The sequence below is a fragment of the Dendrobates tinctorius genome, unplaced genomic scaffold (genome assembly GCF_039654945.1).
Source record: "Dendrobates tinctorius isolate UK_male_01 unplaced genomic scaffold, ASM3965494v1 ptg000171l, whole genome shotgun sequence".
NCBI classification, from domain to species: domain Eukaryota; kingdom Metazoa; phylum Chordata; class Amphibia; order Anura; family Dendrobatidae; genus Dendrobates; species Dendrobates tinctorius.
The window spans coordinates 8,542,087-8,557,382 of NW_027361838.1; positions in this window are offsets into that span (position 1 = coordinate 8,542,087).

Below are 15,296 nucleotides of genomic sequence, written 5' to 3' on the forward strand. Positions count from 1 at the left end.
AGGGTATGGTATGCCCCACGGCTCTCCCGGAGTTCAACAATCGGATGTATCCACATACGCCGCCGTCTTCGCTGCCTCTCTCTCTTCCTTTGTTCATGGCAAGCAACTGCATACGCCTGAGCCATCGCGATGTCCAAATCCAAGTTGAAGTGAAAACTCTTCCAGCGCAGATCCATGGTCACGAGAAGAATCAAGCAAATGTGAAGAATACTGTAGACAGGGTGTATATATATTAACATACCACACCCACAATGAAGTCCCATTGGTCTTGTGTGTTGTTGAATGGTTGTTTTTTCTTTTTTGTGGGGTTTTTCCAAAATCTGTAAAAAAACGCAAACGCACAAAAAACGCATACAAACGCGCAAAAACGCTGCGTTTTTTTCCTGCATGCGCATTAAAATGCTGGAAAAAAACGCAGCGTTTGTATGCATTTGTATGCGTTTTTTTAATGCGTTTTTTTGCGGGAAAAACGCGCTGCAAAAAAAAGCAAGTGTGAAACTAGCCTTACATTGGGATTTCTGTGTAATCTCTAAAATACATGATTCAGACAGAACTCCCTGAATAAGATTCCCTAAATTGAAGCAGATGGAGGCACTGTGGATGCCGTCTGACCTGTGATCTGGCGGTGTCCATTTTTTAGGATTGCATAAAAGTGCCATTGGCCACAGTTTTGTGCACTTCTGAAAAGGACAATGCTGAACATAGGCTAGATGAAGTCCACAGTAACTCTGCTGTCTCATTATAGTGAATGGATCCATTGGGGCTTCCTCTTTCACGCCACTCGGAGATTTAGTTGGAAGCCCCGATATAAGTGCTCAGAGTAGAGCGCCGGATACATGTGATCATAAATGTTATGTAAAATGTTCCCAATAAAAGCTTCAACTCAATCCACAAAAAAGTAAGCCCTCACTCAGGTCCATCATATGTTAACAGAAATATAGGGAACTTCCATATTACTGGTAGCACAAAGGTTCTGGAAATGCTAAATGACTCCTCGCCCGCCAAAAGAATTTCAACAAATTCTCCTCTCCAAAATCAAAATGCCCTCCCTTCTGAGCCCCAGTGTGCCTAAACCACATTTAGCACCCACGTGTTTAGCATTTCTGCAGTAATGAGAGCCCACCTAATTTACAGGTGTGTGTCTCCAGAAGGATGAGCTGGGCATAACGTATGGGTTACTACAGCGTACTGTTCACTATAATGGCAGTTTGTAATTCTCACTCAGCAACCTCCACTGCTGCTTGTTTTTGGAACATTATAAACGTCTGTGAAGCACCTGGGGATTCAAGGTGCTCAATACACATCTAGATACAGGTGCTTCTTGCAAAATTAGAATATCATCAGAAAGTTCATTTATTTCAGTTTTTCAATAAAAAAGTCAAACTCATGTATTATATCGAGTCATTGCAAATATAGTGATCTATTTCAAGTGTTTAATTCTGTTAATGTTGATGATTATGGCTTACAGCCAAAGAAAACCCAAAAATCATTATCTCAGTAAATTAGAATAATTAACAAAAAAACACATGTAAAGGCTTCCTAAGCGTTTAAAAAGGTCCCTAAAGGGGGTTTTACACATAGCGATATCGCTAACAATATCGCTAAAGCATCACTGATTTGGTGACGCAGCAGCGATATTGCTAGCGATATCGCTATGTGTGATACTTACCTCTGACCGGCTCCCCTGCTGTCCATAGCTGATCGCGCAGCTCCATTTCTCGTCGGGCGCTTCCTGCTGGGCTTCCTGCTGGCGCCGATGAGCGAAGCGTGGACGCAGACGGAGGACGTCAGGATCGCCGCGTCTGAAAGGTAAGTATCGTCCGCTGTATCGCTGCTGCATCGCTGTGAGATCTTCCTGTGTGGAAGCTCACTAGAGATCATTTAGCGATGCACCAGCGATCCTGACCGGGTCATATCACTGGTCGGGATCGCTGGTGCATCGCTAATTATAAAGGGGCCTTTAGTCTGTTTCAGTAGGCTCCACAATCATGGATAAGACACACTCCACAAGGAGAGTAAGGCACAAAAGCTCATTGCTAAAGAAGCTGACTGTTCACAGTGTGCTGTATTAAAGCATTTTAATGGAAAGTTGAGTGGAAGGAAAAAGTGTAGTAGAAAAAGGTGCACAATCAACCGGGATAACAGCAGCCTTGAAAGGATTGTTAAGAAAGGCCATTCAAAAATTTTGGGGTGATTCACAAGGAGTGGACTGTTGCTGGAGTAATTGCTTCAAGGGCCACCACACACAGACATATCCAGGACATGAGCTTCGAGTGTCGCATTCCTTGTGTCAAGCCACTCATCACCAATAGACAACACCAGAAGCGTCTTAACTGGGCAAAGAAGAAAAAGAACTGGACTGTTGTTCAGTGGTCCAAGATGTGGTTTTGTGATGAAAGTAAATTTTGCATTTCATTTGGAAATCAAGATCCCAGAGTCTGGAGGAAGAGTGGAGAGGCACACAATCCAAATAGCTTGACGTCTAGTGTGATGTTTTCATAATCAGTGATGGTTTGAGGAGCCATGTCACCTGCTATTGTAGGTCCACTGTGTTTTATCAAGACCAAAGTCAGCACAGCCGTCTACCAGGAAATTTTAGAGCACTTTATGCTTCCCTCTGCCGACAAGCTTTCTGGAGATGGAAATTTCATTCTCCAGCAGGACTTGGCACCTGTCCACACTGCCGAAAGTACCAATACCTGGATTAAAAACAACAGTATCACTGTGCTTGATTGGCCAGCAAACTCACCTGATCTTAACCCCCATAGAGAATCTATGGGCTATCATCAAGAGGAAGTTGATAGACACCAGACCCAACAATGCAGACGAGCTGAAGGCTGCTATCAAAGCAACCTGGGTTTCCATAACACCTCAGCAGTGCGACAGGCTGATCGCTTCCATGCCATGCCACATTGATGCAGTAATTGATGCAAAAGGAGCCCCCACCAAGTATTGAGCGCATTTTTGAACATACATTTCAGTAGGTCAACATTTCAGATTTAAAATAATTTTTTCAAGCTGGTGTTATAAAGTATTCTAATTTTGGGTTTTCATTGGCTGTAAGCCATAATCATCAACATGAACAGAAATAAACACTTGAAATAGATCATTCTGTTTGTAATTACTCTATATTATACACTCACTGGCCACTTTATTAGGTACACCTGTCCAACTGTGTGTTAAGACTTAATTTCTAATCAGCCAATCACATGGCGGCAACTCAGTGCATTTAGGCATGTAGACATGGTCAAGACAATCTCCTGCAGTTCAAACCGAGCATCAGTATGGGGAAGAAAGGTGATTTGAGTGCCTTTGAACGTGGCATGATTGTTGGTGCCAGAAGGGCTGGTCTGAGTATTTCAGAAACTGCTGATCTACTGGGATTTTCACGCACAACCATCTCTAGGGTTTACAGAGAATGGTCCGAAAAAGAAAAAAAATCCAGTGAGCGGCAGTTCTGTGGCCGGAAATGCCTTGTTGATGCCAGAGGTCAGAGGAGAATGGGCATACTGGTTCGAGCTGATAGAAAGGCAACAGTGACTCAAATTGCCACCCGTTACAACCAAGGTAGGCAGAAGAGCATCTCTGAACGCACAGTGCGTCGAACTTTGAGGCAGATGGGCTACAGCAGCAGAAGACCACACTGGGTACCACTCCTCTCAGCTAAGAACAGGCATCTGATGGCTACTTTCAGCAGGATAATGCGCCATGTCATAAAGCTCGAATCATCTCAGATTGGTTTCTTGAACATGACAATGAGTTCACTGTACTCAAATGGCCTCCTCAGTCACCAGATCTCAATCCAATAGAGCATCTTTGGGATGTGGTGGAACGGGAGATTCGCATCAGGGATGTGCAGCCGACAAATCTGCGCCAACTGTGTGATGCCATCATGTCAATATGGTCCAAAATCTCTGAGGAATGCTTCCAGCACCTTGTTGAATCTCTGCCACGAAGAATTGAGGCAGTTCTGAAGGCAAAAGGGGGTCCAACCCGTTACTAGCATGGTGTACCTAATAAAGTGGCCAGTGAGTGTATATGTATAGAAGAACTGAAATAAATTAACTTTTTTGATGATTCTAATTTTGCACCTGTAAGTTTCTTAAGGGGTCTAGATTCCAAAATAGTGTCACTTGTTGGGGGTTTCCACTTATTAGTCACATGAGGGGTTCTCCAAACATGACATGGTGTCCACTAATTATGCCAGCAAACTTTACATTCAAAAAGTGAAATGGCCTTGCCGTTTGTCCAAGCAGTGATTTTCCCTCACATATGGGGTACTGGCATGCTCAGGAGAAATTGCACAACAAATTGTATGGTCCATTTTCTCCTGTTACCTTGTGAAAGTAAAAAAAAAATTAGGTCAAAAGAAAAATTTTTGTGAAAGAAAAGTAAAAGTTATTTATTAACTATTTTATGCAAAATGACTTTCTGATTTATGGGCATAAAAATCAAAAGTTTGAAAATTGCAAAATTCACAACATTTTTTGCCAAATTTCCGATTTTTCACAAATAAATGCAAGTCATATGAAATAAATCTTACCACTATCATGAAGTACAATATGTCACGAGAAAACAATTTCAGAATCAGTGGTGTCATGATCCAGCGTGGATCTGACAGTTTAAATGGATTAGGCCGGTTTCACATTTGCGTTTAGGGCCGCAGCGTCGGCCTGCGCACAGCTGCCGCTAAGCCCCACCCCCTGCCGTGCCTCCTCCGGTAGCTCCGCCTCCGGGCGCATGACGCTGCATGCGTCCTGCGTCCCCTATCTTTATCACTGAGGACGCAGGCCATGCGCAGGTATGCGTTTGGTGGCGCATGCGTCCCTTTGACGCTGCGCCGAGCGCACCAAACGCAACAGGTTGCAATTTGGTGCGCTCGGCACAGCGTCAAAAGGACGCATGCGCCGCCAAATGCATACCTGCGCATGGCCTGCATCCCCAGTGCTAAAGATAGGGGACGCATGCAGCATCATGTGCCCGGAGGCAGAGCTACCGGCGGAGGCGCAGCAGGGGGCAGGGCTTAATGGTGGCCGTGCGCAGCCCGACGCTGCGGCCGTAAACGCTAATGTGAAACTAGCCTAAGTGAACTTTTTTTCTTTGGCTAGGTGCCAAAGTGGGTTGATTGCCCCCGGTGGCCATTAGAATTATTACACGTGGTGTCGTTCATTCTAAGTTGCCCCGGTGGTGGTGAGTGGTAGTGCACTTTAGTTTCTTTGGTTTAATGTGCACTTAATTACAAATCAGGTGTTAGGCTCTATAAAAGGGAGCCAGGTGGGTTCAATGACTGTTGGTGATATTGTGTTTGTCATTTGGGAAGCAAGCCTGGGTGTTGTGAGTTCATTTTCCCCTTCATTACTGAGGCCCGAGGAACTCCCTCTTCTGGTAAAGAAAGGTAGTGAGCCTGATTATCAAACACCTGAGGCTGATGATGATGACTGGCTGAGTGGAGTTACTGACTGGATATAAGGCTGCCGACGCCCTTCTGCCCTGCGGGTGATTTCTCTTGTTTAGGACAGACAGAAATAATATGCGAGGCATCTCCACAGAAAAAACACAACTTATTACGCCTTCTGAACTCCTGACGCTGCTCTCTGGAAAAAACTCTATCACATTGCATAGGTTCAGACATTTGTTCAACAGGTGGCAACACCTCTCGTGCAGCTTTGCGTTCGCGCAAACGCCGATCAACCTGAATGGCTAATGACATAGAATCGTCAAGACCAGAGGGAACAGGAAATCCCACCATAGTATCTTTTACGGCTTCTGACAACCCCTTCCGAAAGAGAGCAGCCAAGGCATTATCATTCCAGGTAGTAAGTACTGCCCACTTTCGGAATTTTTGACAGTACAATTCTGCAGAATAACGACCCTGGCTCAATGCCAGCAGGGTCTTTTCAGCCTGATCAATGGCATTAGGTTCATCATACAACAACCCCAAAGCTTGAAAGAATGCGTTCACATTAGTCAGAATAGGATCATCTGGTTTCAAAGAAAACGCCCAATCCTGGGGATCGCCACGAAACAAAGAGATGACAATTTTAACCTGCTGCGCGGAGCTCCTTGACGAGTTAGGCTTCAAGGCAAAAAATAATTTACAATTATTTTTGAAATTCAAAAATTTAGACCGATCCCCAAAAAATACATCAGGTGTAGGAATCTTTGGTTCAGCAGCATGTGAATGAGCAAGGTAGGCGGAAATTCCCCGCACTTCCGCAGCGAGCTGCTCCACACGATCAGACAATTGCTTTATCTCCATTGAGAGAAAAAAAAAAAAAATTCCCCCTACGGCCTCAGAGATATAGAGGAAAAAATATACACACTTTTTTTTTTTTTTTTACAATTCTTTCCTGCTATTGAGTACCCTTGGATCTGCGGTATGGCGGGTGATTCTGTTATGAATGAGTCACCGTAGGAGGCAAAAGCAGAAATACAAGCTAAGTCCAGAAAACCAGAGAAGTTGGCAACTATCAGATTGCAAACCCCTGAATCTATCAACACAACTAGCAGTAGCCGTGGGGGGTTCCTACGATGCCCTAGACCCCTCGATCACAGCCGGAGAATTACATAGGCCTAAAGAAAGAAAGGGGAAATCTAAACTGCCCCAGAGCAGACCCCAAAGCAATAGGCAGCCCCCAACATATAATGACGGTGAAGCAAGATGAAAACACAGACAGAAAGATAGACTGAGCAAAGACGGGGCCCAAAACTACCTAGATAGGAAAGGACAGGAAGGCTGCTGTCTGCAATCTGCCAAAACCCTATCAAAGACATAAGCCAACAAGCTGATATGAAAAAGGCCCTGAAGCAGCTAGGCTTCAAAAACTAAATCAGCACTCATGTAATTTCAGAAGACAGAGCTAAATTAATTCAGCACACCCCAGCAGGGAATGGCAGAAATCCATAAAAACAAAGCAAAACAAAGTCAAATCACCAAAGCAAAAGGCCGAGCAGCAAACTTAGCTTTAGAGGAGCAGGAATTCAGACTGGTCTCCAAGGAAGCTGTTTCTTCCTTTCAGGAGCTGAAGCGAAGATTCACCTCCGCCCCGGTTTTGCGGCAACCTGATGTCTCACTTCCATTCCAGGTAGATGTGGATGCTTCTGAGATTGGTGCAGGAGCTGTTTTGTCCCAAAAGGATCCTGTAACATCTAAAATGAATCCCTGTGCTTTCTTTTCCCGAAAGTTCTCTCCATCTGAACGTAATTATGATGTGGGGAATAGGGAACTGTTGGCCATGAAATGGGCATTTGAGGAGTGGAGACATTGGTTGGAGGGAGCTAAGCATCAAGTCGTGGTCCTCACTGACCACAAGAATTTGATTTACCTAGAGTCGGCTAAGCGCTTGAACCCTAGACAGGCTAGGTGGGCCTTGTTTTTTACACGTTTTGATTTTGTGGTTTCTTTTCTTCCTGGAACAAAGAATGTCAAGGCAGACGCCCTCTCTAGGAGCTTCTTTGCTGATTCTCCTGTGGTGACCAAGCCTGCTACCATCTCGCCCGATTTGAGACGTGCTCTGGAAGAGTTCCAGGAGGACAAACCTGAGTGTTGTCCCAGTGGAAAGTTGTATGTTCCTGACCAGTGGAAGAAGAGAGTGATGTCTGAAGTTCATTGCTCTGCTTTGGCTGGTCATCCAGGTATTTTTGGTACTAGAGATCTGGTGAGTCGGTTTTTTTGGTGGCCCTCCTTGTCTCGTGATGTCAGGAATTTTGTGCAGTCCTGTGGGACGTGCTCCCGGTCTAAATCGTGTTCTCGCTCTAGTGGGTTGTTGATGCCTTTGCCTGTCCCCAAGAGGCCATGGACCCATATTTCAATGGATTTCATCTCTGATATGCCTGTCTCTCAGAGGATGACTGTTATTTGGGTGATTTGTGATAGGTTCTCTAAGATGGTTCATCTTGTACCACTCCCTAAGTTGCCGTCTTCCTCTGAGTTGGTGCCCCTGTTTTTACAACAGGTGGTTCGTTTGCACGGGATTCCTGAGAACATTGTATCTGACAGAGGAGTCCAGTTTGTGTCTAGATTTTGGAGAACTTTCTGTTCCAGGCTGGGAATTCAGTTGTCCTTCTCCTCTGCTTTTCACCCTCAGACCAATGGGCAGACAGAGAGAACAAACCAGACCTTGGAGTCATATTTGAGATGTTTTATTTCTGCTGATCAGGATGATTGGGTTTCATTTTTGCCCTTGGCCGAATTTGCTTTAAATAATAGAGCTAGTTCTGCCACTTTGATGTCACCTTTTTTTTGCAACTTTGGGTTTCATCCTCGATTTTCTTCAGGGCAGGTGGAGCCCTCTGCCTGCCCAGGTGTTGACACTGTGGTGGAGAGAATGCACCAGATCTGGGACCAAGTGGTGGATAAGTTATCTCTCTCCCAGGAAAAGGCCCAGCGGTTTTCCAACCGACATAGGACCATTGGTCCCCAGTTTAAGGTTGGTGATATGGTGTGGTTATCATCAAAAAATATTGCTATGAAGGTGGCTTCTCCTAAGTTTAAGCCTAGATTTATTGGACCTTACAAGATTGTGGAGATTATTAATCCGGTCTCTTTTCGTTTGGCTCTTCCTGTCACATTTAAAATCCATAATGTGTTCCATAAATCTTTGTTGAAGAGGTTTGTTGAACCTGTTGTTCCGGGGGTGGCACCTCCAGACCCTGTATTGGTTGAAGGTAACATGGAATATGAGGTAGAGAAAGTACTGGATTCCCGTCTAGCTAGACGGAGACTCCAGTATTTGGTTAAGTGGAAGGGTTATGGTCAGGAGGATAATTCCTGGGTCTCTGCCTCTGATATTCATGCCAAAAGATTGGTGCGTGCCTTTCATCGGGTTCACCCTGATCGCCCTGGTGGTGTAGTTGAGGGTTCGGTGACCCCTCCTCAAGGGGGAGGTACTGTTGTGAGTTCATTTTCCCCTTCATTACTGAGGCCCGAGGAACTCCCTCTTCTGGTAAAGAAAGGTAGTGAGCCTAATTATCAAACACCTGAGGCTGATGATGATGACTGGCTGAGTGGAGTTACTGACTGGATATAAGGCTGCCGACGCCATTCTGCCCTGCGGGTGATTTCTCTGTGGGATCCTTGGAGACCAGTCTGAATTCCTGCTCCTCTAAAGCTAAGTTTGCTGCTCGGCCTTTTACTTTGGTGCTTTGACTTTGTTTTGCTTTGTTTTTATGGATTTCTGCCATTCCCTGCTGGGGTGTGCTGAATTCATTTAGCTCTGTCTTCTGAAATTACCTGAGTGCTGATTTAGTTTTTGAAGCCTAGCTGCTTCAGGGCCTTTTTCATATCAGCTTGTTGGCTTATGTCTTTGATAGGGTTTTGGCAGATTGCAGACAGCAGCCTTCCTGTCCTTTCCTATCTAGGTAGTTTTGGGCCCTGTCTTTGCTCAGTCTATCTTTCTGTCTGTGTTAGTATTTTCATCTTGCTTCACCGTCATTATATGTTGGGGGCTGCCTATTGCTTTGGGGTCTGCTCTGGGGCAGTTTAGATTTCCCCTTTCTTTCTTTAGGCCTATGTAATTCTCCAGCTGTGATCGAGGGGTCTAGGGCATCGTAGGAACCCCCCACGGCTACTGCTAGTTGTGTTGATAGGTTCAGGGGTCTGCAATCTGATAGTTGCCAACTTCTCTGGTTTTCTGGACTTAGCTTGTATTTCTGCTTTTGCCTCCTACTGTGACTCATTCATAACACCTGGGTGAGGAAGGAGCTGAACATGAGTCCTGCACAACCCAGCCAGAGGGGACGAGAGGCAGCTAAGTGGTCTGCAAGAAGGGCTGGCATGGTGTGGTGGAGTCACAGTTTATGGTGTCGGCAGGAAGTGCTTGCATGGCTTGGTGGAGTGAAGACTATGGTGAGAGTTGCACTCAGCATGCGGGACTTGGTTGCTGAGAGCTGGACTCAAGCATGCTTGACTTTTTGGGCAGGAGCTGAACTCATCTTTGGGACTCTGTTACTGGACTTCTGCAACTGGTGGTGGACTCTGCTCCAAGGCTGCACTATGGTGATGGATCCAGTTATGGTGATGGATCCGGGTGGAGAAGATGCACGCAGGTGGTGGGCTCTGTTGCTAGGAGCTTACGCAACATAGCAAAGCTAAGTGGTGTTTCCCCTGTTTTGTCATCTTTCCTCATGTGTGTTTTAGTGCAGTGGAGGGATTAGTTTCCGCACCGACCAATTCCCTAGTGAGGGTTTAGGTCAGGGCAAGCTAGGGTTTTTAGGTATCTGTTGCGCACCCAGTGCAGAACCGGCATAGGGAACGTTAGGAGTGCAGGGACACTGGCTCAGGGGAGCTCAGGAGGTCTCCACTTCCCTATTCCCTATCGAAGGGCCCACCATTGTTAATGTTTCCCAGGTTTCCCTTATTGTTTAATTTCGCTTTACTGGAGGAGGGGTTTCCAGACTTGTATATATGTGTAATGTCTAAATTCGCCAGTTGGAGGCGGTGTATCCAGCTGAACTTGTTTGTTATTTAAATTCGCCCCATTGGAGGCGGTGTATACAGGGTCACGTGTGTCAAATGGGTTCGCCTTGCGGTACTCGCTGCATCCAGACACGCGTGACCATGACATTATCACCAACCCTACATTTTTTTTTTCTCTGGTGAGCTTTGGCCATGTGGAGACCGCTGAGTAATTGCTGCCGGGCCTCACTGAGGTGAGTGGGGAGCGGCAAGGTGTTTAGAGCCGCTGCAGGAGCACTTATCAGGGTCTGGGGCCTCTGCTCAGGTAACCAGGAAATCAAAATGGCGGCTTTGGCAAATTGCGGGTCTGGCAAAAGCCCCCTTGAGTCGCTGCTGGTGAGCGGGACTTGTTCATACAGGTGGATGTAACCATACAGGTGGGTGGAGTTGGTGATCCCCATGGAGCTGTCTGGGGTTCCCCGAGGTTAAGGGGTACGTCCCTGTAGTGAGCAGACTGGTGATAGTCCGTGGGGCTCACGCCAAATCTTCAGTACCACCGAAGAAGCCGCCGCCGCCTCCTTGTCATGTGGAGGAAGGCGACCAGCGAGTGTATGTTTCCTCCATATCCCGGTCCCTTCACCTCCAGGTGTGAGCAGCAGGTGTGCTGCGGGGGAGTAGGGACAAATCTCAACTCTCACCATTAACGAACCCTGGGAGGCGCAGACCTCATGGTGAATGGGTTGGAAAGTGGTGTCCCTTGGTGAATGGCGGGAGAGTGAGTGTGGTGACAGCAAGGGGACGCCTCTGTTGTCGTGTCCAGAAGGAGTTCACTAAATATATGACAAACGAATGTGTGCAATAAACGTTCAGGTCCAGACCTGTGTGTGAACGAGCATGTATGGGTGGCCACCAAAAATCATCTTGTGGAAGTGTGTTGAGGAGTCTGATCAGCTCATAGCAAACATACACATAAATAAACTCGTTCCCCAGGTCTTCGCTGTGGAGATGAGTGGTGCCTCCAGAACACATATTGCCAATACCAGTGGTGCGTTTGTCATTAACCTGAAGTGTCAGGTAGTGGTGGGGTGAACTCAGGATCTGGGCATCCCTGCTGTAGGTGTTTCCCTAATGAGGAGTGGTCTTGAGGGTCCAGAGGCCCTTCATTAAGGAGGGGGTACTGTCATGATCCAGCGTGGATCTGACAGTTTAAATGGATAAGTGAACTTTGTTTTCCTTTGGCTAGGTGCCAAAGTGGGTTGATTGCCCCCGGTGGCCATTAGAATTATTACACGTGGTGTTGTTCATTATAAGTTGCCCCGGTGGTGGTGAGCGGTAGTGCACTTTAGTTTCTTTGGTTTAATGTGCACTTAATTACAAATCAGGTGTTAGGCTCTATAAAAGGGAGCCAGGTGGGTTCAATGACTGTTGGTGATATTGTGTTCGTCATTTGGGAAGCAAGCCTGGGTGAGGAAGGAGCTGAACATGAGTCCTGCACAGCCCAGCCAGAGGGGATGAGTAGCAGCTAGGTGGTCTGCAAGAAGGGCTGGCATGACGTGGTGGATTCACAGTTTATTGTGTTGGCAGGAAGTGCTTGCATTGCTTGGTGGAGTGACGACTATGGAGAGAGTTGCACTCAGCATGCGGGATTTGGTTGCTGAGAGCTGGACTCAAGCATGCTTGACTTTTTGGGCAGGAGCTGAACTCATCTTTGGGACTCTGTTACTGGACTTCTGCAACTGGTGGTGGACTCTGCTCCAAGGCTGCACTATGGTGAAGGATCCAGTTATGATGATGGATCCGGGTGGAGGAGAAGATGCACGCAGGTGGTGGGCTCTGTTGCTAGGAGCGTATGCAACAGAGCAAAGCTAAGTGGTGTTTCCCCTGTTTTGTCATCTTTCCTCATGTGTGTTTTAGTGCAGTGGTGGGATTAGTTTCCGCACCGACCAATTCCCTAGTGAGGGTTTAGGTCAGGGTGAGCTAGGGTTTTTAGGTTCCTGTTGCGCGCCTGGTGCGGAACCGGCATAGGGAACGTTAGGAGTGCAGGGACACTGGCTCAGGGGGGCTAAGGAGGTCTCCACTTCCCTATTCGCTATCGCAGGGCCCACCATTGTTAATGTTTCCCAGGTTTCCCTTATTGTTTAAATTCGCCTTACTGGAGGTAGGGTTTCCGGACTTGTATATACGTATAATGTCTAAATTCGCCATTTGGAGGTGGTGTATCCACCTGCACATGTTTATTATTTAAATTCACCCCACTGGAGGCAGTGTATCCAGGGTCACGTGTGTCATATGGGTTCGCCTTGCGGTACTCGCTGCATCCAGACACGCGTGACCGTGACAAGTGGAATCCATTGAAGCGTTCCAGAGTCATGAACTCATAAATTGACAGTCATCAGTATTGTAAAAAATGGCCTGGTCAGGAAGGTGAAAACAGTCTACAGGGTGAAGGGGCTAATAAGTGAGTGTTCTGCTATCTCTAAGGAAGCTGTATAAAACAAATTTCTTGTCAGCTCCTCAATAGATGTAAACCATTTGTATCCTATATTCTATTTCTGTTGTCTTGCTTGCCTCATTTACACATCTTTGCTTAAATGCGTAAGTGAAATAATGGTACCAGTATGTTCAGTGTTTTGGATCAATGTTGCATCAGCAGACCGTCAGTGTTTTGGATCAGTGTATTGTCCGTGCGTCCGTTTTTATCATGAGTGTGTCTGTCAGGTCTTCTGCAATGCAGATAGGTGCAGGCTCCACTAGATGGCAGTAGAGTGGACACAGAATTGCACCCAAACAGAGCAGGCTTGCAATGCAACAGCCCAGCTACCACAGGAGGCAGCAGATTAGTCAGACAGGGCAAGTCAAGGAACATACTGTAGCGCAGTACAAAGAGGAATAGACAAACTCAGAGTCAGAGGCAAGACGAGAAGGTCAGTAGCAGTTAGGAGCGGATCAGCCAAAAGACAAAAGACAGAAGCAGGTCAGGATACAAGCCAAGTCTGAACCGGGAAGTCAATACAATAAAGGGGAACACTGAGTCAAAACAGTAATGGGGGAAAACAGAGACACGGGTTCAGGCAGCAAACGCAGGAGGACAAATCAGAGCAATCAGGGTCAGCTACAGCAATGCTAAGCAAAAACTATAACTGACATAGCCTGCAGGAAGCAGTGGAGATAAATAGCAAGCCTGAAACCAGACCTTAGAAAGGTTAACCCCTTCATGACCAGACCGGAAAAAGGGAAAACAGGACTCCAACCCCGGTCTGGATCATGACAGTGTCATCAGTGTTTTTCATGGATGGATAAATAAATAATTCAATGACAATGCTTCTCCGATGCTTTGCAATGTTATATACGGACAACACATGGATAACATATGGATGTCATTTGTGTGTTGTACCTCTTTCACTGACACATAGATTTGTATTTGTCTTTTTAATCTGTGCAGTCGGCAAAAAATTTCAAAAACATGTACATGTGACTAGCACCAAAAATTATAATGGTGACATGCTGTATCTGTGAAAAAAATCAGATATAACACATGAATGCAACATGGATGTCTAAATGAGGCCATAAACAGCATAAATAGCATTCTGCCTATTGCTTTCAAATTCATAGCATATAGTAAAGGGATGCAATCCTGTACATGTAATTACATGGTTATTTGCTTTTTAAAAGTCTGATATTGCTATTAATTAAATATTAGGCTTAGCAAGCAATTCTCAGATTGTAAGTTTATAAAGGTGAAATTTGAAGTTATCCTGTACTAAAATCATTCAATAACTGAGCATGTTGAGAATAATCATGAAGATGTATAAAGCAATGAAAAAGTGACTTTGCCTACTAAAAATCTGTTACAAACTTGCAGCCAAATTCCAGCGGGGATTTATATCCTAAAAAACACAAATACAAACTGACAGCCATATGTGTTAAACTGCCTAGTTTATCTCGCCTTTCTCACCTGGGCTTTCAGTGATTTCTGTGTTATCTTTCTTCACAGCAGTGAACATTAATGATGCCAGCTTCTCTCTGCAAAATGTACATCATATGAGGCATCTTCTGTCTCATCTTGACATCAAGATTTATTCTGAGTGCACATCATACTACAGTATTTGTACCTGTGCCTGGCATGCCAAAACATAATTGAGAGGAACACCTAGAAAACAATAACTCTTTAACCTATTATCAGGATATCATAGGCCTGATATGTCATGTGTATGAGCACGGATATATGTTCAATCAAGTTACATAGCTACATAGTTGGTAGGGTTCAAAAGAGACATGACAAGTTAAACTGAGGGACAGGTCAGGATAAAGGACGAGGCACAAGTATTTAGGTTCAGCCGTAATGCAGGAATCAATTTGCCAGACTGTGCAGCCTGCACCATCTGATTATACAGCAAACCTTCCAATTCCTGATATTGTGGGATATATAGATTACACCCCAAATTGTGTTCAAGACAATTTTAAAATATGACCATTATTCTCCTTAGATTTTTGGCTGTTTTTTTCATCTGACCTTCCCCCAGTGGTTTTACAGAACTGAACTTTTATAGGACCTGTAAGCTTGTAACATGGGTATTCTACCATTCAAGCATGCAAAACAACGGGCAGCTTCAATCAGAACCTGACTGCTTGATTGCAGCCATGTATGTCTTTCCCAGAATGGCTGCAGTGTTTCAGAGAAAACATAGATTGAAAATCTAGCCAGGGGCAATAAGAAGAATTCTGATTTAAGTATACAATCCCCGACTGGCTTCTCCCCAACCCACTGTATTTGATTGACAAGTTTCTCAAATGTGTGTACATAGGGCATGGTGCACAACAATTTTTGGTCCTAGGGCCACATTAGAGGATAGAGAAATAGGGTTTCCAATTCCCCCGTAACTCCCGGTGTCCCTGGGCC